At 38.6% G+C, this 27973-nt stretch overlaps 1 pseudogene; it reads left to right on the top strand.

The window, feature by feature from the left end:
- The first annotated feature begins 17376 nt into the window (after positions 1–17376).
- On the top strand, positions 17377–18186 carry LOC119807096 (annotated as a pseudogene).
- Positions 18187–27973: the final 9787 nt, after the last annotated feature.

The raw sequence follows: 27973 nt of genomic DNA, 5'->3' as shown, positions 1-27973 counted from the left end.
ATCTCCTTAACAAAGGAGTTATGTATCCCAAAATTCATAACAGCTTGTTTAATTTCTTTCAGATCATTCATACGGATGGGTTCCCATGTATATTCCTTGGTGACCTTAGGGTTTTTAGAACCAGTCACCTTCTCTGTTGTTATTACCGGAAAAACAGGCAAAGTCTTGTGAAAACTATCCCGAAGAGTTCTATTCACTGATGGGCTCAAGATTTTCTTTTGTACCATTTGCTCCTGTTCATCAGAGTCTATAATTTCCTCAATCTTTTCAAATCTGTTTACCATTGCCTTCTGCAATGCCTGAATCTCTTGCTCAGTATTATGTTCCAAGGCTTTCATAGAGGATTCAAAGATATGAAGTTTGTCCAACAACGATAATGTCTCATCCTTGGATAGAATTTTCATGGCATGAATGGTGCCATCTTGTATTGAAATTCTGTCCAGTAATCTTTCAAAGCCCTTTGATAAAGTCTTGTTAATACATTCAATGGTTTGGATCTTCTCAGATAATGTTTCAGTTCCTACAGACAGGGACTGCAATTTATGATTCAAATCAGCTGTTCCTGCCTCCATATCCTGCACCTTTTTCTCAAATGATAAAACCATCTCAGAGAAAGATCTATTATTTCTTTCTTCGCTAACTTCAAACTTCTCCTTGAGAACTTTAAACCATTTGCAAATCTCCTGTATATTTTTTTCAATTGACAAAGCCATCTCAGAGGAGGATCTATTATTCCTTTTCTCAAGAACTTCAAACTTCTCCTCGAAAACATTAAACTGTTTATTGGTGTGGCAGAAGTTGTTTCCCAAACCAGTCATGTCCTTTTTTAATTTTTTAACTTTTGTCTGTAAGGACTGTATCAATTTTCTATTGTCTAACAACGTTGTAATAAAAAAAATAAAAATAAAGAAGATACCAAGCCCTGTAGATATCCAGGCAAAGGAAACCACATCTGTATCGCTCCAAAATTCAGTCATTGTGTAATTAAACAAACTATAAAATCTGTCAATAGTGATATTATCAGACATTTTCAATCAGATTATTTAATTTTAATTGAAAGAAAAATTACCTGTAATGGCCATTGTCTGCCAGTAGATGGCGGGGTGCACCTGGGTCCACGCAGCTGGGAAAATCAAAGATGGCGTCCAGGATCACGGCGCGCGCAGAGCAAATGGCGTGCACGGATGGCACAGCCACGGGAGAAGTACCAGCAGTGGGGGAAGAGAGAGGGGGGGGCTCCCCTCTTGTCCTTCTGCAGGGCTGTTGGTTCAGAGGCAGAGGGAAAGAGGAGGGGAGAGCCGATTGCACTTTTATAGGCGCAATCTACAATTTACAACTCGGCTCAGCTCAGACCGGGGCGAGGCTTGATTTCCCAAACTAAGATGCAGGCAGCTTAAAAGAAAAAATATAACAAAAACTGCCACCGACAACCCCGCTGAATTAAAATCAACGTTGAATCTCTGCAAAAGTTGCACAAGCGGGAGTTCTTCCTCATTGGCGGCTATGGCCTAACCCACGGGAGTGGTGGGCCAGCCAGGGAAACGGCGGTTGCAGGCCCTGGGAGCCTGGGGTTGAGTGACGCAAGAAGGCATGCCCCACGTTGGGCGCCAATTGTAGCGGAGGTCGAAGGAATTTGGAAATAACCAAAAATAGTCTTTTTAGAATAAATCAGTTTTAATAAAGGGAGAAAAATGGGATAAACATGCGAACCAAGAGAAAAAGGGAAAAAAAGGGCCGGCCTACCCCAAACCCAGTTCTTTTAAAGGTATCCTCCGCCCCTGGGGTGGCCACAAGGGAGTGGTCGGCCACCCCAACAGAGCAATCATGTCTCTCATCAACAAAATCCTAAGTTATTTAAATGCCATATTCTTTTTTTAAACAAAATCTTTTTTATTTTTATTTTTTTAAATATTTATTTATTTATTTAATGTATACAATATTCTGTCTGTGTATATATCTGCAGGCCAGAAGAGGGCACCAGACCTCATTACAGATGGTTGTGAGCCACCATGTGGTTGCCAGGTATTGAACTCAGGACCTCTGGAAGAGCAGGCAATGCTCTTAACCACTGAGCCATCTCTCCAGCCCTCTTTTTTTTATTTTTTCCATATTTATTGAGCTCTACAGTTTTGTCTGCTCCCCTCCCTGTCTCTCCCCTCTCCCCTTCAATCCTCCCCCAAGGTCCTCATGCTCCCAATTTACTCAGGAAATCTTGTCTTTTTATACTTTCTACTTCCCATGTAGATTATATCTATGTGAGTCTCTCTTAGTGTCCATACTTTTGTCTAAGTTCTCTGGGATTGTGGTTTTTAGGCTGGCTTTCTTTGATTTATGTTTAAAAAACACCTATGAGTGAGTACAGTGAGTGAGTGAGTCTTTCTGTGTCTGGGTTACCTCACTCAAAATAATGTTTTCTAGTTCCATCCATTTTCCTGCAAAATTCAAGCTGTCACTATTTTTTTTTCTGCTGTGTAGTACTCCATTGTGTAAATGTACCACATTTTTTTATTCATTCTTCAATTGAGGGGCATTTAGGTCATTTCCAGGTTCTGGCTATAGCAAACAAAGCTGCTATGAACATAGTTGAGCACACGTCCTTGTGGCATGATTGAACACCCTTTGGATATATACCCCAACATGGTATTATTGGGTCTTTTTTTGTGCTTTCTAAAATGTTTTTTTCTCATTTTTTTATTAAAGATTTCCATCTCCTCCCTTCCTCCTCCCCTTTCCCTCCCCTCCCTTCCACCCATACCCCCACCCTACCCCTCTCCAAAGACAAACAGCCATTAGGGTTCCCTTCACTATGTTAAGTCCAAGGTCCTCCCAGCTCCCCCTAAGTCCAGGAAGGTGAGCAACCAAACTGACAAGGCTCACGGTGAGCCCATCCATGCTGTAGAGTTCATGTTCATTACCGTTGTCGTTGGTTTCTCAGTCCTCCTCCACCGTCAGCCAAATTCAGAGAGTCCGGTTTGGGCCCCTGTTCCATCAGTCCCATTCCGACTGGACTTGGTGGTCTCCCGTTAGATCTGTCCCACCGTCTCAATGGGTAAAAGCACTCCTCGCGGTCCTGGCTTCCTTGCTCATGATCTCCCTCCTTTTGCTCCTCATCAGGACCTTGAGAGCTCAGTCCGGTGCTCCTATGTAGGGCTCTGTGATTTTCTCCATCCAATGCCAGGTGAAGGTTCTATGGTGATATGCAAGATATTCATGAGTATGGCAATAGGATCTGGACATTTCTGGCACCCTCTCCTCAGCTGCCCAAGGAACTAGCTGGGGGTGTCTTCCTGGACACCTGGGAACCCCTCTAGAGTCAAGTCTCTGCCAACCCTAGAATGGCTCCCTTAACTAAGATATATAATTCCTTGTTCCCATATCCACCCTTCCTATATCCCAACCATCCTATTCCCCCAAGCTCTTCCCATCCTCCACTTGACACTTTTCTCTCCCCATCCCTCCATCCCCCCATCGCACCCCACCCCCATGTTCCCATTTTTTGTCTGGCAATCTTGTCTACTTCCAATATCCAGAAGGATAACTATATGTTTTTCTTTGGGATCACCTTCTTATATAGCTTCTCTATGATTTTTTACAAATTATAGGCTCGATGTCCTTTATTTGTGGCCAGAAACCAATTATGAGTGAGTACATCCCATGTTCATCTTTTTGGGCCTGGGTTACCTCACTCAGGATGGTGTTTTCTATTTCCATCCATTTGCATGCAAAATTCAAGATGTCATTTTTTTTTTACCACCGAGTAGTACTCTAATATGTATATATTCCACACTTTCTTCATCCATTCTTCCACTGAAGGGCATCTAGGTTGTTTGCAGGTTCTGGCTATTACAAATAATGCTGCTATAAACATAGTTGAACAAATGCTTTTATAATATGATTGGGCATCTCTTGGGTAAATTCCCAAGAGTGGGATTGCTGGGTCCTGGGGTAGGTTGATCCCAAATTTCCTGAGAAACCTCCACACTGCTTTCCAAAGCAGTTGCACAAGTTTGCATTCCCACCAGCAATGGATGAGTGTACCCCTTACTCCACATCCTCTCCAGCAAAGGATATCATTGGTGTTTTTGATTTTAGCCATTCTGACAGGTGTAAGATGGTATCTTAACGTTGTTTTGATTTGCATTTCCCTAATTGCTAAGGAGGTTGAGCATGCCCTTAAGTGTCTTTTAGCCATTTGAACTTCTTCTGTTGAGAATTCTCTGTTCAGTTCAGTGCCACATTTTTTTAATTGGGTTCATTAGCATTTTAAAGTCTAGTCTCTTGAGTTCCTTATATATTTTGGAGATCAGACCTTTGTCTGTTGCAGGGTTGGTGAAGATATTTTCCCAGTCAGTAGGCTGCCTTTTTGTCTTAGTGACAGTGTCCTTTGCTTTACAGAAGCTGCTCAGCTTCAGGAGGACCCATTTATTCAATGTTGCCCTTAATGTCTGTGCTGCTGGGGCTATACGTAGGAAGCGGTCTCCTGTGCCCAAATGTTGGAGAGTACTTCCCACTTTCTCCTCTAACAGGTTCACTGTGTTCAGATTGATATTGAGGTCTTTAATCCATTTGGACTTGAGTTTTGTGCATGGTGATAGACACGGATCTACTTTCATTCTTCTACAGGTTGGCATCCAGTTATGCCAGCACCATTTGTTGAAGATGCTTTCTTTCTTCCATTGTGTGCTTTTAGCTCCTTTATCAAAAATCAGGTGTTCATATATTTGTGGGTTAAGATCTGGGTCTTCTATTCGATTCCATTGGTCGACTTCTCTATTTTTATGCCAATACCAAGCTGTTTTCAATACTGTAGCTCTGTAATAGAGTTTGAAGTCAGGAATGGTAATGCCTCCAGAAGTTCCTTTATTGTATAAGATTGTTTTGGCTATCCTGGGTTTCTTGTTCTTCCATATAAAGTTGATTATTTTCCTCTCAAGATCTGTGAAGAATTTTGATGGGATCTTTAAGGGGATTGCATTAAATCTATAGATTGCCTTTGGTAGTATTGCCATTTTTAATATGTTGATCCTCCCAATCCAAGAGCAAGGGAGATCCTTCCATTTTCTGGTGTCCTCTTCAATTTCTTTCTTCAAAGACTTAAAGTTTTTGTCAAATAGGTCTTTCACTTCCTTGGTTAGAGTTACCCCAAGATATTTTATGCTATTTGTGGCTATCGTGAAAGGTGACGCTTCTCTGATTTCTTTCTCTGCTTCCTTATCCTTTGTATATAGGAGGGCGACTGATTTTTGGGAGTTGATCTTGTATCCTGCCACAATACTAAAGGAGTTTATCAGCTGTAGGAGTTCTTTGGTGGAGTTTTTCGGGTCGCTTATGTACACTATGATATCATCAGCAAATAACGAAAGTTTAATTTCTTCCTTTCCAGTTCGAATCCTCTTGATCCTCTTGTTTTGTCTTATTGCTATTGCTAGAACTTCAAGTACTATATTGAAGAGATTAGGAGAGAGTGGACAGCCTTGTTGCATTCCTGAATTTAGTGGGATGGCCTTGAGTTTCTCTCCATTTAATTTGATGTTAGCTGTCGGCTTGCTGTAAATAGCCTTTATTATATTTAGGAATGACCCCTGTATCTCTAATCTCTCCAAGACCTTTATCATAAAAGGATGCTGAATTTTGTCAAATGCTTTTTCTGCATCCAATGAGATGACCATATGGTTTTTATCCTTCAGTTCATTTATATGATGGATTGCATTGATAGATTTTCGTATGTTGAACCAGCCCTGCATCTCTGGGATGAAGCCTACTTGATCATAGTGGATAATTTTTCTAATGTGTTCTTGGATTCTGTTTGCCAGTATTTTATTTTTTTTTTGCATCGATGTTCATAAGTGAGATTGGCCTGTAATTCTCTTTCTTGGTTGAGTCTTTGTGTGGTTTAGCTATCAGGGTAATTGTAGCTTCATAAAAGGAATTTGGCAATGATTGTTCTGTTTCTATATTATGAAATACCTTAAGGAGTATAGGTATTAGGTCTTCTTGGAAGTTCTGGTAGAATTCTGCATTGAACCCATCAGGTCCTGGGCTCTTTTTGGTAGGGGGGTTTCTGATAACAGTTTCTAATTCTTCGCGACTAACAGGACTATTTAGAGCATTTACCTGGTCCTGGTTTAACTTTGGTATATGGTACTTATCTAAAAAAGTGTCCATTTCTTTTACATTTTCCAATTTTGTGGCATACAGGCTTTTGTAGTAAGATCTAATGATTCTCTGAATTTCCTCTGTGTCTGTGGTTATGTCCCCTTTTTCATTTCTGATCTTATTAATTTGTGTGTTCTCTCTCTGCTGTTTGATTAGTTTGGCTAGGGATTTGTCAATCTTGTTGATTTTCTCCAAGAACCAGCTTTTTGTTTCATTGATTCTTTGGATTGTTTTCTGTGTTTCTATTTTGTTGATTTCTGCCCTCAGTTTGATAATTTCCAGTCTTCTACTCCTCCTAGGTGAGTCTGCTTCTTTCTTTTCTAAAGCTTTCAGGTGTGCTGTTAAGTCTCCAATGTGTGCTTTCTCTGTTTTTTTTAAGTGGGCACTTAGTGCTATGAATTTTCCTCTTAGCACTGCTTTCATAGTGTCCCATAAGTTTGACTATGTTGTGTCTTTATTTTCATTTAATTCAAGAAAGACTTTAATTTCTTTCTTTATTTCTTCCTTGACCCAGCTGTGGTTCAGTAGTTGACTGTTCAGTTTCCATGAGCTTGTAGGCTTTCTGGGGGTAGCATTGTTGTTGAATTCTAATTTTAATCCATGGTGATCCGATAAGATGCAGGTGGTTACTAATATGTTTTTGTAACTGTGGAAGTTTGCTTTGTTACCGAGTATGTGGTCAATTTTCGAAAAGGTTCCATGAGCCGCAGAGAAGAAGGTATATTCTTTCCTGTTTGGGTGGAATGTTCTATAGATGTCTGTTAAGTCCATTTGGTTCATTACCTCTATTAAGTCTCTTAATTCTCTGTTAGGTTTCTGTCGAATTGACCTGTCCATTGGTGAAAGAGGAGTGTTGATGTCTCCCACCATCAGTGTGTTTGGTTTGATTGCTGCCTTGAGTTCTAGTAATGTTTCTTTTATATAAGTGGGTGCTTTTGTATTAGGGGCATAGATATTCAGGATTGAGACTTCATTCTGATAGATTTTTCCTGTAATGTGTATAAAGTGTCCCTTTCCATCTCTTCTGATTGATTTTAGTTTGAAATCAACTTTGTTAGAAATTAGTATGGCCACACCCGCTTGTTTCTTAGGTCCATTTGCTTGATAAACCTTTTCCCAACCCTTTACTCTGTGTAGATGTCTGTCTTTGTGGTTGAGGTGTGTTTCTTGTAAACAGCAGAATGTTGGATCCTGTTTTCGTATCCAATCTCTTAGCCTGTGCCTTTTTATAGGTGAACTGAGTCCATTGATATTAAGTGATATTAATGACCAGTGGATGTTAACTCCGGTTGTCATTTTTTATTTGGTAGTAGAGATTGTGTGTTTCCTTTCTTTGAGATGTGCTGGTGAAGGGTCACTAGATGTCTTAGTTATTTTGGGCAATGCTGGACTCCTTTGTTTGTGAATTTCCCTCTATTACTTTCTGTAAGGCTGGATTTGTGGCTATGTATTGTTTAAATTTGTTTTTATCCTGGAATATTTTGTTTTCTCCATTTATAGTGAATGAAAGCTTGGCTGGGTATAGTAATCTGGGCTTGCATCCATGGTCTCTTAGTTTCTGCAAAACATCTATCCAGGACCTTCTGGCTTTCATGGTTTCCATAGAGAAGTCGGGTGTTAGTCTGATAGGTTTTCCTTTATATGTTACTTGACCTTTTTCCTTTGCAGCTCTTAATATTCTTTCTTTATTCTGTATGTTTTTTGTTTTGATTATAATATGGCGAGGGGATGTTTTTTTTTGAACCAGTCTATTTGGTGTTCTGTAAGCTTCTTGAACCTTAATAGGAATATCTTTCTTTAGGTTTGGGAAGTTTTCTTCTATAATTTTATTAAATATATTTTCTGGGCCATTGAGATGTAATTCTTCTCCTTCTTCTACGCCTATTATTCTTAGATTTGGTCTTTTTATTGTGTCCCAGATTTCCTGAATGTTTTGTGATGAGAATTTGTTGAATTTGCTGTTTTCTTTGATCAGTGCGTTCATTTTCTCTATGGTATCTTCAGAATCTGAGATTCTTTCTTCTATCTCTTGTATTCTGTTGGTTATGTTTGTTTCTGTAGTCTCTGTTCGTTTACATAGATTTTTCATATCCGGCTGGCCCTCAGGTTGTGTTTTCTTCCTTGCCTCCATTTCAGTTTTCAAGTCTTGCACTGTTTCCATTATCTGTTTGATTGTTTTTTCTTGGTTTCCTAGGATATCGTTTACGGATTTACTCAATTCTTCAAACTTTTTGTTATTCTTCTCGTCCATTTCCTTAAGGGAGTTTTTCACCTCCTGTTTAAGGGACTCTATTACTTTCATAAAGTCAATTTTTTCTACTTCTTCTTGATTAGTGTGTTCAAGTCCTCCTGTTATAAGTTCGTTGGGTTCTGGTGCTTTCATGTTGTTTTTCAAATTGTTGGAGGAATTCTTGCATTGGCGCCTGCCCATTTCTTCCACTGAATAATCCCCTTTGGGTCTTCTTTTAGAAGTTCAATTTCCCCCAATGAATTCAATTCACTCACCCCAATGAATGATGGATCCTCTGGCAGACTGTCAGGTCTCCTTGCAGGCCAAGCAGCTCGCTGACAAAGGGCCTGCCTTGCTGCAGGCAGGCTAATGAAGGAGGGGACCTCCCACCAGCCTGGGTGCACTCAATTCCAGGTCCCCGGCGCCCAAACATGCTGAGCTGTGGGATTTTGTGGCCCCAAAGATGGGAGGATGACGCTGGGTTCGGGGTTTTGGGTGCAAGCTGGGAAGGGACAGGTTATTATTGGGTCTTGAGGGAGGTTGTTTCCTAATTTTCTGAGAAATCGCCACACTGACATACAAAGGGGTTGTACCAGCTTGCATTCCCACCAACAATGCAAAAGTGTTCCCTTTTCCCCAAAACCTCTCCAGCATAAACTGTCATCAGTGTTTTTGATCTTAGTCATTCTTACAAGTGCAGATGGAATCTCTGAGTTGTTTTGATTTGCATTTCTCTGATGTCTAAGGATCTTGAACATTTCCTTAAGTGTCTTTCAGCCATTTTAGGTTCCTCTGTTGAGAGTTCTCTGTTTAGGTCTGTACTCCACTTTTTATTAGATTATATGATCTTTTGGTGTCCAATTTCTTGAGTTCTTTGTTTATTTTGGAGATCAGACCTCTGTCTGATGTGGGGTTAGTGAAGATCTTTCCCTATTCTGTAGGCTTTTGTTTTGCCTTGTTGACCATGTCCTTTGCATTACAGAGGCTTTTCAGTTTCAGGAGGTCCCATTTATTAATTATTTCTCTCAGTGTCTGTGCTGCTGGTGTTCTACTTAGGAAGTGGTTCCCTGTGCCAATGTGTTCAAGTGTACTTCCCACTTTCTCTTCTATAAGGTTCAGTGTGGCTAGCTTTATGTTGAGGTCTTTGATCCATTTGGACTTAAGTTTTGTGCATGGTGATAGATATGGGTCTATTTTCATTAAATGCCATATTCTACTGCTCTTTGAAGTGGTTGAAGATTACTTATCTATGCAGAATATAATCTTTATGTAGCTAAAGAACCTAATTAATCTAACTATAAGTATGACAAACATGAATGACTATTGACCTATAATTCTTAATACCTATAAAGCTTAAAAGACTAAGACTTTATATTTGAATATTAAACAATCTTTAAACAACTGTACAACAAGCGAAGACAATGACCTCAAAATATAAGCAATGTATAGGTATCTTGATCTGAGCTAGAAATGTATATTGCAATATGATAAATATATCCTAAAATTGTATGAATACACAAAATGTCTTAAGCAGAGGTAGAAGTATACATGTATGCCATATGACAAAATAACTTTGCCTATGTATACAAATACTGTAGATGAAAATGGGAACATATTCAATATAATTGAAGTTTGTGTCAATATACAAGAAAAAATACCAATGTAATTTCCTATAAATAATAGCTCACAAGTATTCACTCTGTTACTCACTTTTCTTATTAGTGTGAGTAAGCTCACAGTACTCCCTGAGCCTACAAAATTTCTCTCCCAACCCCCAACCCTAAACATTATAAACAATACCTAATTGATGTACCTAACCCTGAGGACAAACATTGTTGAGAAAGAGAACATCATCTAGAATTACTTCCAGCTGTCATGGGGGTGATGTTCTGTCTATGGGATCCTGTCAAAGTAAAATTATGGTTAAGTTTCAAGATTACTGTCTGGTATAATTGCAAATAGTCTCTGAGTATTCTGTAGGGTTTTTCTGAGGCTTCTATTTGGAGTCTGGCCAGAAAGTTGTAAAAAGCTGTACCATTTCAGCTAACCAAGTTGGAACCGAATTGAGTAGCTGGTACCCACAACAATTCTTATAGTAATGCTATCAGCATCATGACACCATATCAATCAGATGGAGTCATTGTTGTGGGACCCCATCTTCTTCCTGGAATCTTTAAAGATTAATACAGGAAAACTCATTATTCATTGTGAAAAACTTAAACATTATTTATAAAGACATATATTCAATACAAGATATGATAGAGACAAAAATAGGTGTGAAGAAAAGTATTTTTTTTTCTAAATTCTTTCTTCTTTTTGTCCCATACCAGATGGCTCCTCACATGAAACAAAAACTATGAATTTTTTTTTTTGGTTTTTTGAGACAGGGTTTCTCTGTAGCTTTGGAGCCTGTCCTGGAACTAGCTCTTGTAGTCCAGGCTGGTCTCGAACTCACAGAGATCCGCCTGCCTCTGCCTCCCGAGTGCTGGGATTAAAGGCGTGCGCCACCGCCACCCGGCAACTATTTTTTAACAACATGCTTGGATTTAGAAAAGGACAGAGCCATTGTCCAACTCAAGGCCAACTTTGATTTTTAAGTGATTCATGACTATTCTTCTAGTTTATGTTCAGAAATTCTTACCTTCAGATAACCTGTACTCATAATTCTCTTTGTTTGGTGATCCTATCTGGATAACAATCTTTTCCTCTTTAGGCATCTAGATGTCCAGGGTCTCCTAATTTTTTTGAACATGAGTATTTTCCTACAAAGACAAGAACAGAACCTACCCCAACCCTTATGAGGTTTCCTTACCACCTGTATTGTTGTCACCTCTGTGGATAAGTCATCATTTCTCTTTCTCAAGAGATTTCTCTTCTTCAAACCGAATCTTTATTAATTTTGATGTTATTCATAACTTTTCTTTTCCTGTTGAAACAAGAGCGAAACCTCTTCCCAAATGTAGAACATCTCCTGGTTTCCATTGTAAGGCAACACATCCTTGAAATACACTGGCTAATTTAATTCAGAATACATTTTTATTATCCAATGTCTCTCTGCTGCTGTTTTTCCTTTCTCATTAGCATTAAGAAAATTCAAGATTAATAAAGCATTATGTTGATGTGGGAGTCCCTTCTGTGTGCTGTGATTACCATTAATGAGTAAAGAAACTGCTTTGGACCTATAGTAAGGAAGAACTTAGGTAGGCAACAAAAGCTAGGCTGAATGCTGGCAGAAAAAAGGGCAGAGTCAGAGAGACACCATGGAGCAACCACCAGAGTAAGACCTGCCGAAACTTTGCTGGTAAGCCACTGCTGTGTGGCAATACACAGATTAATGGAGATGGGTTAAATTAATGTGTAAAAGTTAGCCATTAAAATGCTAGAGATAATAAGCCAAGCAGTGATTTAAATAATACAGTAGCTGTGTGATTATTTTGGGCCTAAGCTAGCCAGGCAGCCAGAAACCAACAAATTGAAAGCTCTTTTTTTAAACCTTTGCTTTTGACATGATATTTCTTATGAAGTTCTGAGGCCTTTAACACATTTCCAACAAATAATCAATTAATTTCTGCATTACCTTGTGCTAGAGGACCTGGCAGACCCATAAGGAATCAGATGTGTGTCATATATATAGGACAAAGCCTATTCCTAGCCGGGCGGTGGTGGCACACGCCTTTAATCCCAGCACTTGGGAGGCAGAGGCAGGCGGATCTCTGTGAGTTCGAGGCCAGCCTGGTCTACAAGAGCTAGTTCCAGGACAGGCTCTAAAAAAGCTGCAGAGAAACCCTGTCTCGAAAAACCAAAAAAAAAAAAAAAAAAAAAAAAAAAAAGCCTATTCCTGATTATATCTTGAACCTGCATGAATAATGAAGTCAATTCTATATCATCTGGTATAAATTCATCAGTTTCAAAGTGCAAGATTAATCTTTCTGTACATTATGAGTCAGTAACTATATGAGAGGTTCTTTAAAGTCCCTTAGCACCATGAGAATAGCTTATAATTCTTTGTAGTCAGTATTATAAGGGCTTTGCTCCACCTTACTTAAACCTTCTGATTTGTAACCTGCCTTTCCTGACTTATGTGTGTAAGTATAGAATGCACAGGCTCCAGTTATTGGTGTGTCCCATACAATGTGGGGAAGGATCCAAGTAGTTTTCTTTATAAGGTTAATTCTATCACTTTTAGGATAATTGCTACCAATCTCTCTTTAAAAATTAACACAAACTCTTTGCCATGGTTCATTGTCTTAGCATAACTTTTAAATTTCATCAGTAGTGAAAGGCACTATAATCTCAGCTCTGTCTATACCTGTTAGTTGACAAAGTCTTAAATTTCCTTTTATAATTAATTCAGAGACTTTTAACACATAAATTTTTAATTTTTTACTTGGTTGATGTGGTAAAATAATCCATTCTAAGATAATATCTTCCATTTGCATTAAAATTCCTGTATGGAAAATCCTAGAAGGCAATATGACTAGAATGTAAATAAGATTTGGATTCACCCTATCCATATGTGCCTCTTGTAATTTTTCTTCAATGACAATCAATTTCTTTTCTGCTTAGCTGCTAATTCTCTGGGACTACTTAAGTCTTTGTCACCACGTAGTATTGCTTAAATGAACTATTAGATCATGTGTTATCCCAACAGCTGATCATAAACTAAAACTGTCTCCTAACAATCTTTGAAAGTCATTAAGAGTCCACAACCAGGCTCTCCTAATTTGTGCCTTTTTTGTTCTAATTTTTCTGTAACCCTATTTTATAACCTAGGTAACTGACAGAATCTCCTCTCTGTATTTTTCAGAAACAATTCATAATCCTCATTTTGGCAAAATTTTCTTTACTTCTTCAAACATTCTTTCAAGTATCTATGTTTGAATCAGATAGCAAAATGTCATGCATGTAATGGTAAATTATAGATTTAGAAAATTTTTCACATATTATTTCCAATGGCTGACTTACAAAGTATTGGCATATGATGGGGCTATTGAGCATTCCCTGTGGGATAGTTCACTTGTATCTCCTAGTAGGCTGAGAATTACTATAAGTAGGCACTCTGAAGGCAAATTTTTCTTTATCCTTTTCTTGTAAAGGTATAGTGAAGAAACAATCTTTTAAATCAATAACAATAAGAGGCCATCCTTTTGGTAGTAGAGAAGGCAGAGGTATTCCAGATTGTAGAGGGTCCATTGGCTGAATTACCTTGCTAATAGCTCTTATATCTGTGACCATTCTCCATTTACCATATTTCTTTTTAACAACAAATACAGGAGAATCTCAAGGGCTGGCTAATTCTTCAATATGGTGAGTATCTAGTTGCTCATGGAACAGCTGTTTTAAAGCTTATGTTAACAGTCACTGTTTAACCCATATTGGTTTCTCAATTAACCATGTGAAAGGTAGGGCCATTGGTACCTCTAAAGGTTTGCTAGTTGCTCTGTGTTCTTGTATAGCCTGAATGACTGGTGAACTTTGTGTATAGTACCTTATATCCTTCCCAGAAATATGAGTTTCTGGAATGGCAGGAATGTTAATCTGGGCATTTCATTGCTGCAGCAAGTCATGACCCCAGAAATTCACAGCAAAATTAGCAACATATGTCCTCAGCCTTTCTCTCTGTCCTTTTATCCCTATGCACTTAACCATTTCATGATTTGTTTCACTTTAGATAAGGTTCTAATTCCTAGGAATTGAACATTTGCCTCTTGAAGATGCAAATTTGGATGCTGTGATATTGGAATAATGATACTCACATGTGCACCCATGTCTATCAAACTCAAGTTACAATGCCATTTATGCACGCTCTTAGATTTGGTCTTTGATCATTTATAGAATTCTGCCAGAATATGTTTTCTATTTACTTTTAGAATTTTTGAGTCATCCTCCATATTTATTCCATCATCCAAAACAGTATGGTATTTTACAGAATGCTTTGGATTTTTAAATTTTCCTGGTGAGACATGTCCTCCACAGTGACTGGGATTGACTGGATCACTTTTGACTTAGGGTCCTGTGATAGGGCCCCCAGGGAGTTTCCCAATGGTATCAGGTTGCCTTGTCTGTCATTTGTTTATCTGCATTTATTGATCCAATGTCTGCCTTTGACACATCTTCAACATAATCCAGTTTGATACCTTTTATTTTTGCCATTCCCACAGAAGACATTATTTCTAGGAATTCCAAGGCTACAATCCCTTCTCAGATGTTCTATTCTAACACAATTAAAACATTTGGTATTTTGATGTCTCCTCATACATTTGGCAATTGCTTCTCCTACCCCAGATTCAGTATTATAATCAACTGTCTCAATGTTTATTGTATGCAGGATCTATTTACTCATTGGTGCTGTTCTAACCTTTAAAGTCCCAACTATCTTTTTGCATTCTAAGCTGGCATTTTCAAAAGCCAGAGATTCAATAGGTACTCATCTAGATTCTGGGTCTGTTAGTCCTATTTGTACAATCTTAGTTAATTTTTGTAAAAAGTCACTAAAGGTTTCTTTCTGGCTCTTTTTAGCTGTGGTATATGATTCAATTTATTTTCCTGGTTTTCGAATCCTGCCCCAAGCATTTAAGGTTGCTTTATAGCTTTACATTGGCATTTATAGCATAAAAGGCCACACCCAAGTGGGCGGGTAACTTTAAGGCTACTGGCTGAAGGATTTCCTACATCATAAAAAGGTAGAGATATTCCACACTAGTGAATTAACAGAACATCTGAAATCTCTAGAAAAAAAGAAGCATACCCACCAAGGATGAGTAGATGGCAAAAAATAATCAAACTGAGAACTATAATCAATAAAATAGAAGCAAATAAAACAAACAAAAAAAGAATCAATGAGACAAAGAGTTGGTTCTTTGAGAGAAATCAACAAGATTGACACACCTTTATCACAGCTAACCAAAGACAGAGAGAGAATATCCAAATTTTAAAAAATCAGAAATAAAAAAGGTGGATATAACAGATATCCAGAAAATCATCAGGTCATACTTCAAAAACTTGTACTACACAAAATTGAAAAATTTAAAGGAAATGGGCAATTTTCTACATAAGTACCACATAGAAAACTTAAATCAAGACCAGATAAACTAATTAAATATACCTATAACCCCTAAGGAAATAGAAAGAAACAGTCATCAAAAGCCTCCCAACCAAAAAAAGCCCAGAATCAGAAAGTTTTAGTGAAGAATTATACCAAAATTTCAAACAAGACCTAATACCAATACTCCTCAAATTGTTCCAAGCAATAGCAGCAGAATGAATACTCTCAAACTCTTCACAAGGCTACAGCTACCTTGATAACAAAATCACATAAAGGTACAAGAAAGAGAATTACAGACCAAGCTCCCTCATAAACATAGATGCAAAAATACTCAATAAAATACTGGCACACCAAATCAAGGAACATATCAGAAATATCATTCACCATAATCAAGTAGGCTTTAACATCATTTACCATAATCAAGATGCATGGATGGTTCCACATAGGAAAATCTATTAATGTAATCCAGCTATAAACACACTGGAAGAAAAAGAAAACACATGATCATCTCATTAGATGCCTAAAAAGCCTTCTACATAATCCAACATCCTATCATGATAAATGTCTTAGATAAAGCAGGGATGCAAGGAACACTCCTAAACATAATAAGGGAAATATACATCAAGTAAACATCAGACTAAATAGACAGAAACTCAAAGTGATTCCACTGAAATCAAGAACAAGACAACATCCACTCTCTCTGTATCTATTCAATATAATATTAAAATTCTAGCTAGAGCAATAAGACAACAAAAGAAAATCAAGGGGATTCAAATTGGAAAGAAAGAAGTCACAGTTTTACTATTTGTTGATGATTTAGGAGTATATATAAGTGACACCAAAAATTCCACCAGGGAATTCCTAGAGTTGATAAACATCTTCAGTAATGTGGCAGGATACAAAATCAACTAAAAAAAATCAGTAACCCTCCAATATACTAATAGTAAATGAACTGAAAAAGAAGTAAGAGAAACACCACCCTTTACAGTAGCCACAAACAGTATGAAATATCATGGGGTAACTCTAGCAAAATAAGTGACAAGAACTTTAAGTCTTTGAAGAAATAAATTCAAAAGGATATCAGAAAATGGAAATATCTCCCATTCCCATAGACAGGTAGGATTAACATTGTAAAAGTGGCAATGTTACCAAAAGCAATCTACAAATTCATGTATTGATTGTATATCCCCATCAAAATCCCAGAATAATTCTTTAAAGACCTAGAAAGAACAATACTAAACTTCATATGGAAACACAAAAAGGCTAGGAGAGCCAAAACACTCTTGTACAATAACAGAACTTCTGGAGACAACACCATTCCTGACTTCAAGCTCTATTATGGAGCTACAATAATGAAAACAACTTGATATTGGCATAAAAACAAACAGGTGAACCAATGGAATCGAACCAAAGACCCTGATGTTAATTTGCATACATATGGACACCTGATTTGGGGCAAAAACCTAAAATTATACTCTGGAAAAAAGAAAGCATCGTCAACAAATGGTGCTGGTATAACTGGATGTTTACATGTAGAGAAAAGTAAATTGATCCATAATCTGTTTCCATATATAAAACTCAAGTGTAAATGGTTAAAAAACCTCAATATAAGTCTAATCACATTGAACTTCATAGAAAATAAAATGGGAAGTGTCCCTGAATGAATTGGCACAGGAGACAACTTCTTAAATATAACATCCATAGCACAGACACTGAGAACAACAATTAATAAGTGGGACCTCCTGAAACTTAGAAACTTCTGTAAAGGAAAATACTTGGTAAACAAAGCAAAATAACAACCTACAGAATTGGAGAAGATCTTTGTGAGCCCATCTGACAGAGGGCTAATCTCCAAAATAAACACAGAACTCAAGAAACTAGACATGAAACGACCAAATAATCCAATTAGAAAATGGAGTACAGTTTTGGCTCCCTGAGTAGCACCATGGCGGTTGGCAAGAACAAGTGGCTGACAAAAGGCGGCAAGAAGGGAGCCAAGAAGATAAAGTGGTTGATCCATTTTCGAAGAAAGACTGGTATGATGTAAAAGCCCCGGCCATGTTCAATATTAGAAACATTGGAAAGACACTAGTCACAAGGACTCAAGGAACCAAGATTGCATCCGATGGCCTCAATGGTCGTGTGGTTGAAGTGAGCCTTGCTGATCTCCAAAATGATGAAGTTGCATTTAGAAAACTCAAGCTAATCACATGATATTCAGGGCAAAAACTGTCTGACTAACTTCCACGGCATGGATCTTACCCTGGACAAAATGTGTTCCATGGTCAAAAAGTGGCAGACCATGACTGAAGCTCATGTTGACGTCAAGACAACCGATGGTTATTTGCTCCACCTCTTCTGTGTTGGTTTCACTAAAAAACGCAACAATCAGATCCGCAAGACCTCATATGCACAGCACCAGCAGGTCCACCAGATCCGGAAGAAGATGATGGAGATCATGACCCAAGAGGTGCAGAAAAATGACTTGAAGGAAGTGGTTAATAAATTGATTCCAGACAGCATTGGGAAAGACATTGAAAAGGCTTGCCAGTCCATTTATCCTTTTTGTGATGTCTTCGTTAGAAAAGTAAAAATGTTGAAGAAACCCAAGTTTGAATTGGGAAAACTCATGGAGCTCCATGGTGAAGGTGGTAGTTCTGGAAAAACTACTGGTGATGAGACAGGTGCTAAGGTTGAACGAGCTGATGGATATGAACCACCAGTCCAAGAATCTGTGGGAAATGCAGATTTTTAATAGTGACAAATAAAGTCTTATTTGTGATGAAAAAAAAAGAAAATGGAGTACAGATCTAAACATAGAATTCTCAACAGAAGAGTCTCAAAAGGCCAAAAGACACTTAAGGAAATGCTCAACATCCTTCCTGATAAAAGAAATGTAAATCAAAACAACTCTGAGATACCATCTTACACATGTCAGAATGGATATGATCATAAACACTGATGACAGCCTATGCTGGAGAGGATTTAGAGTAAGGATAACACACTTCTATTTCTGGTGGGAGTGCAAACTTGTGCAGCTACTGTGGAAATCACTATGGTGGTTTCTCAGAAAATTAGGAATCAATCTACCTCAAGACCAAGCAATACTACTATTGGGCTTATACCCAAAGGAGACAAGCTCACACCACAAGGACTTTTGCTCAACTATGTTCACAGCAGCATTATTTATAATAGCCAGAACCTGGAAACATTTTAGAGTCTCTCAATTGAAAGAATGTGATGGAGGAGTGTCTATGTGTTACTTTCATTGATTGATTAAAAAAACTGCCTTGGCCCTTTAAGAGGACAGAAAATTAGGTAGGCGGAGTAGACAGAACAGAATTGTGGGAGAAAGGAAGCAGAGTTGGGGAGACGCTTCAGGCAGTTGCCATAAGCAGTCGTCATGCCTCTCCTCTCCGAGATGGACGCAAGTTAAGATCTCTCCTGGTAAGCAATCCACCTTGTGGTGCTACATGGATTACTAAATATGGGTTAATTAGCCAATAAGAGGCTGAAACTAATGGGCCAGGCAGTGTTTAAAAGAATACAGTTTCCTTGTAATTATTTTGGGTAAAGCTAGCCAGGTGGCGGGACACAGCCCGCCATTCCATCTACAAGAATGAGTAAAGAATGCATTATATTTACACAATAGCATACTACCCAGAGGTAAAAAAAAAATGGCATCCTGAAATTTTCAGGCAAATGGACAGAACTAGAAAAAAATTCTGAGTGAGGCAACCCAGATACAGAAAGGCTAATGCAGTATTTACTCACTTATAATGAAATATCAGACATAATGCAAAGGATAACACAGCCTATAGTCCACAACCCCAGAGAAGTTAGGTATCAAAGAGGACCCTAGAGAGACATACATGGACCCCCCTGTAAAGGAGAAATAGATAAGATATCCTGAGTAAATTGGGAGCATGGTGTTGTTGGAGGCTGCTCATTTGTTCCAAGTCACCCAGAACTGAAATAACCACATAGAAACTATATTATTTGCAATAATGTTTGGTTAATAAATTAAGACTATTTTTACCTAGCTCTTATATCTTTGGTTAACCAATTTCTATTTATCTGTAATCATCACATGGCTGTGGCTTACCAGCAAGGTTCCAGTGTTTCTGTCCTCATTAGAGGCTACACGAATTCTTCCTGACTCTACCTTCTTTCTCCCAGCATTCAGTTTAGTTTTTGACCTAGCTCTATTCTGCTAAGTCACTGTCTGAAACAGCTTTATTCATTAACCAATAAAAGCAAAACACCTACAGAAGGACTTCCCACAACATTTCCCCTTTTAAATTTAAAAAAGGAGGGTTTTAAATTTAACATAGTAAAATTACATATAACAAAACAGGTATCAAGCAAGAATTATAGTTATAAATATTTATATCTACTTTATGTTTTATAATAACTAAGGAAAACTATAACTATCTATTCTTCAACCCAATCAAAGACTCCAGAAGGCTATAATACTACCTAAGTAAACAGGAACTGCATTGTAAACAACTTGGAAAACTCAAGAATTGACAGAGACAGCTCATTGCCTGGACAGTCACCCAAAGTTATTCTGTACTGTTGTGGGCACCCATCTTCAACGTACTAGCCCATAATATTTGGCAGACATTTTCATGAAGCAGGAAATTTTATATTAGCAGTTTGTCAGTCATTTTTTTTCTGTATCCTGCAGAATGTCTTGTAGACTCTTTCATAAAGCAGACACTCCAAAAGACTGTCTTACCTTCCTTAGGCAACTTCAACAATCATTTTTTTCCTGTGGGCCCTGCAAGTCCAGTTCATACAGCATAACATCAAGCAGTCCAGGACAGAGCAGGTTTTTGCCCAAATGGCAAACCAACTCCATAAGGAGTCTCTTCAATGCCCATCATCCTCCTGAAGTAGATTGATGCTGCCAGAAGCAGATGTGTCTCACTGTCATGAAAAGTCTTAAATTCTTAAAACACTTTAAATGCCATATTCTGAAGGTCTCTGAAAGATTTGAAGAATATCTATCTAACTGAAATATATCTCTATATATCTAGAAAACCTAACTAACGTGACTACAAGCTTGGCTATTATAGATGACTCTATCAACATATATTTCTTAATTTTACTTTACATCTCTAAATGAACTGCACAAATATAATACCTTAATCAAGAGAAGAATTATACGCATAACAAAATTGACCTAAAATTTGTATCAGTAAACCAAGATCCATACCAATCCAAAGTATAGCATATCTCCCTTTAAATGTAAAGAAACATTTATAAACAGTATTTGGGAATTTGGGGGATACTTCTCTACAATCTGCTTCCTGCTTTTCATTGGGCAAAGTATTTTGGGGGGTGTTTACAGTGACCTTTTGGGTGGTCTTGGTTCATCAAACCACATTAGCCTTGAAGTAATCTGCAGGCTCTCATCTTCTGTGGAAACAAAGGAAGAACCTCTTTTATAAAGCAACACACCCTTAGATCCAAATTTTGAAGTAAAGGTACCTTAATGCTGATTTATCATAGCAGCCCCCAGAATCAAATATCTCTCTGCAGTCAAAAATTCAGAGAAAACACAATAATATACATAATCTAGACTCTCTTGTATATTTTATCTTTGTGTGACTTATTTTTCTTTTCTCCTTTTAATCTGACTGTCTGTACTCTGTCTTTTTAAAGGCTTTGTTGTATTTTTTTAAAAAAAACGTTTATTTCTTTTTATAACTCTCTATACTCTTTTTCATCTCTCTCTCAAGCCTCTGTCCCTGGCAGAGGCTACATGGGCTTCTCCCTGACTCTAACTTTTTTCTCCCAGCATTCAGTTTAGATTTCCCACTTAGCTCTATTCTGCCAAGCCACTGGCTGAAACAAATTTATTCATTAACCAAAAAAAAAAAAAAAAAAAAAAACAAAACATAGACAGAAGGACTTTCCACACCAGCATAGGGGGAAAGGGAAGGGTGGAAGAAGAGAGTAAAGAAGAGGTGGGGGGAGGAGAACAGGAGGGATCAGGAAGGTCAAGTTGGGGGAAGGACAGAGAAGGGAAGCAAGGAAAAAGATATCTTGATGGAAGGATCCATTATGGTGTTAACAAGAAACCTGGCACTAGAGAAATTCCCAGGATTCCATAAGGATGACTCCAGCTAAGAATCTAAGCAATAGTTGAAAGGGTATCTTTACTGCCCTTCTTCTATAATTGGCTTGAGGCCTACCTTAATTGACATCACAGAACCCTCATTCAGAAACTGATGAAAGCAGATCCAGAGATCCACAGCTAACCACTGGGCCTAGCTTCTAGTGTACATTGAAAAAAGGGATAAGCAATAATATGAACAAAGGATCAGGACCATTGTGGGAAAATCCACAGAATCAGCTGACCCAAACTAGTGGGAGCTTACTGACTCTGGACTGACAACTGGGGAATCTGTATAGGACCAAACAAGGCCCCCCAAAGTCAGGTGACAATTTTGAGGCTTGGGCAACATGTGGGGGTACTAGCAGTGGGTCCAGGATCTAACTCTAATGCATAAACTGACTTTGTGTAGCCCATACTCTATGGAGAGATACATTGCTCAGCATAGGCATGAAGAGGAAGGCCTTGGTCCTGCCTCAATGAAATGATGGGGCAGACTTAGTTGACTTCCAAGGGGAGGTCTTACCTTCTCAGGAGCAGATGAGGAGTAAGGTGGGGGTAGATGAGGGGAGCAGGAAAAGAGGAGTGAGGGAGAACTAGAATAGGTTCATAAAAATAACTAATGAATAAAAAATCTTTAGAAAAAAAATCCTAAACCTTCTCATGATACTGAGGTATGTTTGATATATCAATTTACTTTAAAAAAAAGATAATGGGCATCAAAAAAACCCCACAACCATATGGAGGTTGCTTTCAATGTGGTAAAACTAGCCATTTGGACAAGAAACGGCCCTTGCCTTGACTTCTGACAATATGTTCTCCAAACTGAAAAAGAAGGACAAAAAAATGCAACTGTTTACTTTGCCAAGGCAAGGTAGGGTAGTCCTTCAGAATTTCCTGCTTCATAGAAAAGTTTGTCAAATATTAACCCTCACAAAAGAGGTGTAATACACACACACACACACACACACACACACACACACACGGTTAAAGGCATAAAAGCTTAAGCTGTTTATCTAAGAAGATGTTTTAAGGTCTAAAACTATTTTAGGATGATAATACAAGTTTTGATAGGAAGTAGTTTAGGTATAAAACTTTGGACTCATGAAGATAGGATAAATAATACAGTTATTTCTCTAAATTTGCCAAATACTTATAAAGTGGACATTGCTTGTGAATGTAATTCTTACTTGATAATTTTCCTTATTGTATATAGTTTTACTATGTTTGAGTTAAAACTTTCCATTTTTATTTAGACAATATCAGATACTTTTACTGTATTAGAGTTAAAAAATTTTCTTTTTATTTAGACAAAAAGGGGAAAATATTGTAGGTATTTTTATCATACTCTGTCACTCCTGAGACTTGCCAATAAAGTTAACCCTTGAATTGGGGCCTGCATTTAACTGACTGGAACTGGCCATAGAGAAGCCAGCAACTTTAATATAGAAGATGCACAAGAAGCAAAGTGTGGGAACTTGAATTTGTTGCTTTATTTTGGTTCTGGGACCTGTCTCTTTCAATGTCTCTGGCCAAAAAGCAAGGTCACCTAGTTGCTACCTAACCTCTCTGAGCTAGCAAGTTTTCACTCCATTCTTTGACTTCTGAGTCTTATTGAAGACAGCGACTCAATTTAAATTAAGAGACTTAACTCAGTCATGGCAGAGCCAGGCCATTGGACCACCCTGCCAGGACAGAGAGGTACTCACTGCAGGGCTGTGTGGCAGCAGATGATAACTAAAATATCAGTAGATTCATATGTAGCCATTAAGCCAACAGAAAAACGTCAACTAGGAGGCAGAAACAGGTAGATCTATGAGTTCAAGGCCAGCTTGATCTACATAGAGAGTTACAAAATAGACCCTTTCTCCACCCCCCTCCAAAAAACAAGAGAATTCAAGATTAGCCTTGGGTACATAACAACTTTGAAATCGTGCAGACTACATGAGGCCTTGTTCAAAACAATCAACAATAATAAAACCAAACAAGTGAATAAACAATACAACAAAAAGTTAAAAATGTATTTTTTCAGAATACATACCTGAAAGCAATAATTCATCTATACATCTTGCAGCCAAAGAGACATTTTATTATTATTATCATTATTATTATTATTATTATTATTATTATTATTATTATTATTATTATTATTATATTACAAGTTTTCACCTCCTCCCATTTCCATCTCCCTCCCCCCATTCTCCCTTCCCCTTCTTCTCCAGTCCAAAGAGCAGTCAGGGCTCCCTGCCCTGTGGGAAGTCCAAGATCCTCCCCCATTTATCCAGGTCTAGGAAGGTGAGCATCCAAACAGACTAGGTTCCCACAGAGCCAGTACATGGAGTAGAATCAAAACCCAGTGCCATTGTCCTTGGCTTCTCAGTCAGCCCTCCATGTAAGCCACGTTCAGAGAGTCCGGTTTGATCACATGCTCCATCAGATCCAGTCCAGCTGGCCTTGGTGAGTTCCCATTAGATCGGCCCCACCGTCACAGTGGGTGGAGGCATCCCTCATGGACCTGACTTCCTTGGTCATGTTCTCTCTCCTTCTGCTCCTCATTTGGACCTTGGGAGCTCAGTCCAGTGCTCCAATGTGGGTCTCTGTCTCTATCTCTATCTATCACCAGATGAAGGGTCTATGGTGGTATACAAGATATTCATCAGAGTGGCTATGGTATAGGGCCAGTTCAGGTGCCCTCTCCTCATTATATTTCAGAGTCACAAACTCCCAACAACTGTCATATCCATAAAAATGGTGCAACTAATACTTAAAAAAACACTGCTCTAATATTTGGATATTCAATAGTTACTACTTGTTCAAGATAATAAGAATGATTCCAAGTTGTACATGGTACCAGCAAAGCAATTATTTCATATAAAAATGAAACTTAACCAGAAAAGGACTTAGCAGAGGCAAGTGGGAAACAAAGGGCCAGTAATTTCAATCTGCCAAGGAAGTGTCTTCAGCCATTCTGTGTCATTTTGAGTACCCTTTACTTCTAACTTCAGGGCTAAGTCACACTATGTTTGCCATAGAGGACGTGGTACCATGGTATCATAGCTTATATAAACACCTTTTCTAAATAGTAGCATGGGTAGAATGAGTTGCCTCTACAAACCTTCACCTACAATGAAGAACATGAATATGTTACAACCTCACAACTGCATGTAACTCCAGCTCTTGGGGGGGGGGGGGTTGTTAACCACTGAGCCATCTCTCCATCCCTTTCTTCGTTTTCACTACCTTCTTGAACATTCACCTGCTCACGAACCTTCCAAGCTTTTCTTTTTCTGTTCAGGATTTTTGGTTCCAGGAATTCCCAGTGACAATGTCATTTCTTTATTGTTACTTTCTTGTTCCAAACATGCATTCACCTTTTGGGGAGATTCAGAACATATTAGGCCCTCCTTACATTGGCCGAGTTCCATCTTCTGCTAATAAACCTTCAGTGGCAGGAATGGCATTACCCTCATCAACATACTTGTGAGACTATGATCTTTCTTGAATTTTTCACCAGCCTCGGTTTGCTTCAAGGGTTTCTCAAGGTGATATTTCATTTTCCAGTATGTTTAAAAAAAACTTCTCTCCCAATATGCTGGGGGAGTTAAGTTTTCCTCCATGGCAACAGCTTCTTCCATTTTCTGACAGTGAAAAATGGAATGAAGGTTCCTTTGCTGCTGGTGTTTTGACTTCCAGTCATTCCCTTAGAGGTCATTTTGCTGTGAGTTTTCCCTTTTATGTCTCTTTGCTTAAATCTTTCAGAGAGCTTTTGAAGTCAATGGTCTTGGTTCTAGAGATGAGTCACTGGAAGTGTTGGTCTGTACATGCAGGTGAATGAAGACATTTTGTAATGAGGGGACTTTGCCTTTGGGTGGGGATGGAGCTTCGCCTTTTAAAGCTGCTTGCAAATGAAAAATTACCACTTTGATTTTCAATTCCAGTAGATGGATCAGGAGCTGTGCAGTGATGAGAATCCACTTCTGATTTATCATCACTTGCTCTTTAATCAGATTTTCCTCTTGACACAAGCAAAAAACTTGTTATCTCAAGGCCTGTTTCATCTTTTTGAGGCATGCTGACTTCAGTCAAAGTAGCTAAATTGTCCTTGAACTCTTAATTCTTCCACTTCTACCTCCCAACAGTTGGTATTACAGCCCTGAGGTAATGTGCCTAGTTCATTTCAATTTTTACTCCATCCAGCTCTTTAAACTTTTCAAATAGTTCAGATATATTTATATTAGCCCTAAGTAAAATCTACAGGCAAAATTTTAAAGCAGAAGAGAACTAAGATTTTGCCCTTCTCACGAGCTGGAGCTCTAAACTTTTAATAATCCACTCAACTCATGGAACCCAGTTTTCTGTCTCTCCCCAGAACTAAGAATACTAATTACCGAAGCAGAAATTGCTCAACCTAGAAAGTGAGGCGATTTTTGTACTGAAGCATGGATATAGGGCAACTTAGCATTGACAACCAAGCAACAACAAACTGACATCAGTAAAACACTCCTACTACTACAGACTTGAACAACACAGGTACGGAACTTTGAAGAATCAAGATGAATGAACCAGGCAGCCTCCTCCCCGAGACTGGCTCTTATGTTACCATCTTGATGAGGTTTCTTTTCTCTGCCAGATAAATTAAAAGGCAGGAAAATATTGCGTATGGCAGGTAAGGCGAGTCTCAAACACAGCGAACAGGGACAGGCAGGCAAAGAAAGGCTTGTATTGGGGATGAGGAAGCACACAGCAAACACACACACACAACAAAACCTTTCACAAAATAGAGTGGTGAAGTTGAAGCCCAGACTTTCATTGAGGGCTTGTTTTGATCTGTTTTAATTTTGTTTTATTTTGAAGTCTTTAGAGGTTCTTCCTCGTGTCATTTAAGTTTGGTCAGTTTGAAGAGAGCCAGTGGCTGATTGGCACTCCCCCTCATCAAAGAAGCTTCTTTGTGCAGAAGATGGACTATTACAGAAATCCACAACTGGCCAAAATATATGTGACTGTGGGCTGTTCAACCCTATCTGACACATCACAAGACAACCCTACACCTAAGGCTCAGAGAAAACCTCAAAGGGGTCAGAAAGATTGTAAATGCTAGAGATTTTATTTGTCTACTGTTGATAATGTCCCAGAATATATCCAAGAACCCATATCCATGAAATTACTAGTTTTTGCCTCAATAAGACTCACATGATATGACTAGCTGATATGCCAGTATTTGTGTTGGGGGGGTAGTGTTAAAGCTTGTCCTTGGTAGTTAGGGCTTTTGCTGCGAAATCTGACAGCTCAATCCCTAGAACCACATGGTGGAAGTAGACAGAAACAACTGTAAATTGTTCTCTGACTTCCACATGCACTGTGGCATGTGTACTCCCTCCCTGCACAAACAATAGGTTTTTCTTGTTTTTGCTTCTAGTTGCTAACACACACACACACACACACACACACACACACACACACACACAAACCAAGGGACCATTGAAATGGCTCAGCAGGAAAGGGTACCTGCCACCAGGCCTGAAGACTGGAATTCAATCCCTAGGACCCACATGATCAGAGGAGTGATCTTTTTAACTGCCACATGCAAGCACTCACAGGCAAGATTACAAATAAATGTGAAAAGTTTTCTTTTTGATAGTGATTGCCTGGAGGCTGCTCAAGATTGGACCTGTTTGTCGTTAGGATGGAAAGCAGTTGTTGGAGAACATTTCCTTAGTGTCATTTTCACTGTCAAGTTGTCTGAGACCAACCCAAATAACACACACACAGACACACACAGACGCACACACACACACACACACACACAGATGCACACACACAGACGCACACACACACACAGACACACACGAATAGATTCTAAGAAGGGGATCAGCAGAACAAGAGGGAATAGGGGGTGAATGTAAAATACACTTACTGAAAAAAACAAAACACTAGTTTTACTATGAAAAGTACTTCACACACACCCCAATACTCAAACACTATCATGATTACACAAAGAGAACCTTTCATCCGTTGTATTCAGCCCAGAGAATTCATTGTTCCAGGGAGTTTTTCAGTCCTAATCAGCTCCTAGTCTGGTCTAAGCCCAGTGGGAGACATTATCCTCTTCCACACCATAATGTGGACCAAACTACCTACTTGGATGTGTGAACAGATGCTGAGATGGTATCTGGAAAGCAGTCACAGTTCTGTTTGAGGACAAAAGAATGCACTCTGTAGGGGAGGTGGACAGGGGAGCTCAATGTGGGGCACTGTGTAGAAATCCTGCTGTCTTTTTGATACATTCTGGCTACCACCTAGCCTGCTGAGGATGGCTAGGTCTGTGGGTAAAGTTAAGGACCTGAGGACTGTTGTGTTTCCACGTCTAGCGGTCACTGTCCTTAAGAGAGCAAAGTAGATAACATAATTAATTAACCAG

The sequence above is a fragment of the Arvicola amphibius genome, chromosome 2, assembly GCF_903992535.2.
Source record: "Arvicola amphibius chromosome 2, mArvAmp1.2, whole genome shotgun sequence".
Classification (NCBI taxonomy): Eukaryota; Metazoa; Chordata; class Mammalia; order Rodentia; family Cricetidae; genus Arvicola; species Arvicola amphibius.
The sequence above is the reverse complement of the archived record's forward strand: the minus strand, read 5'-3'. Positions and strand labels throughout refer to the sequence as shown.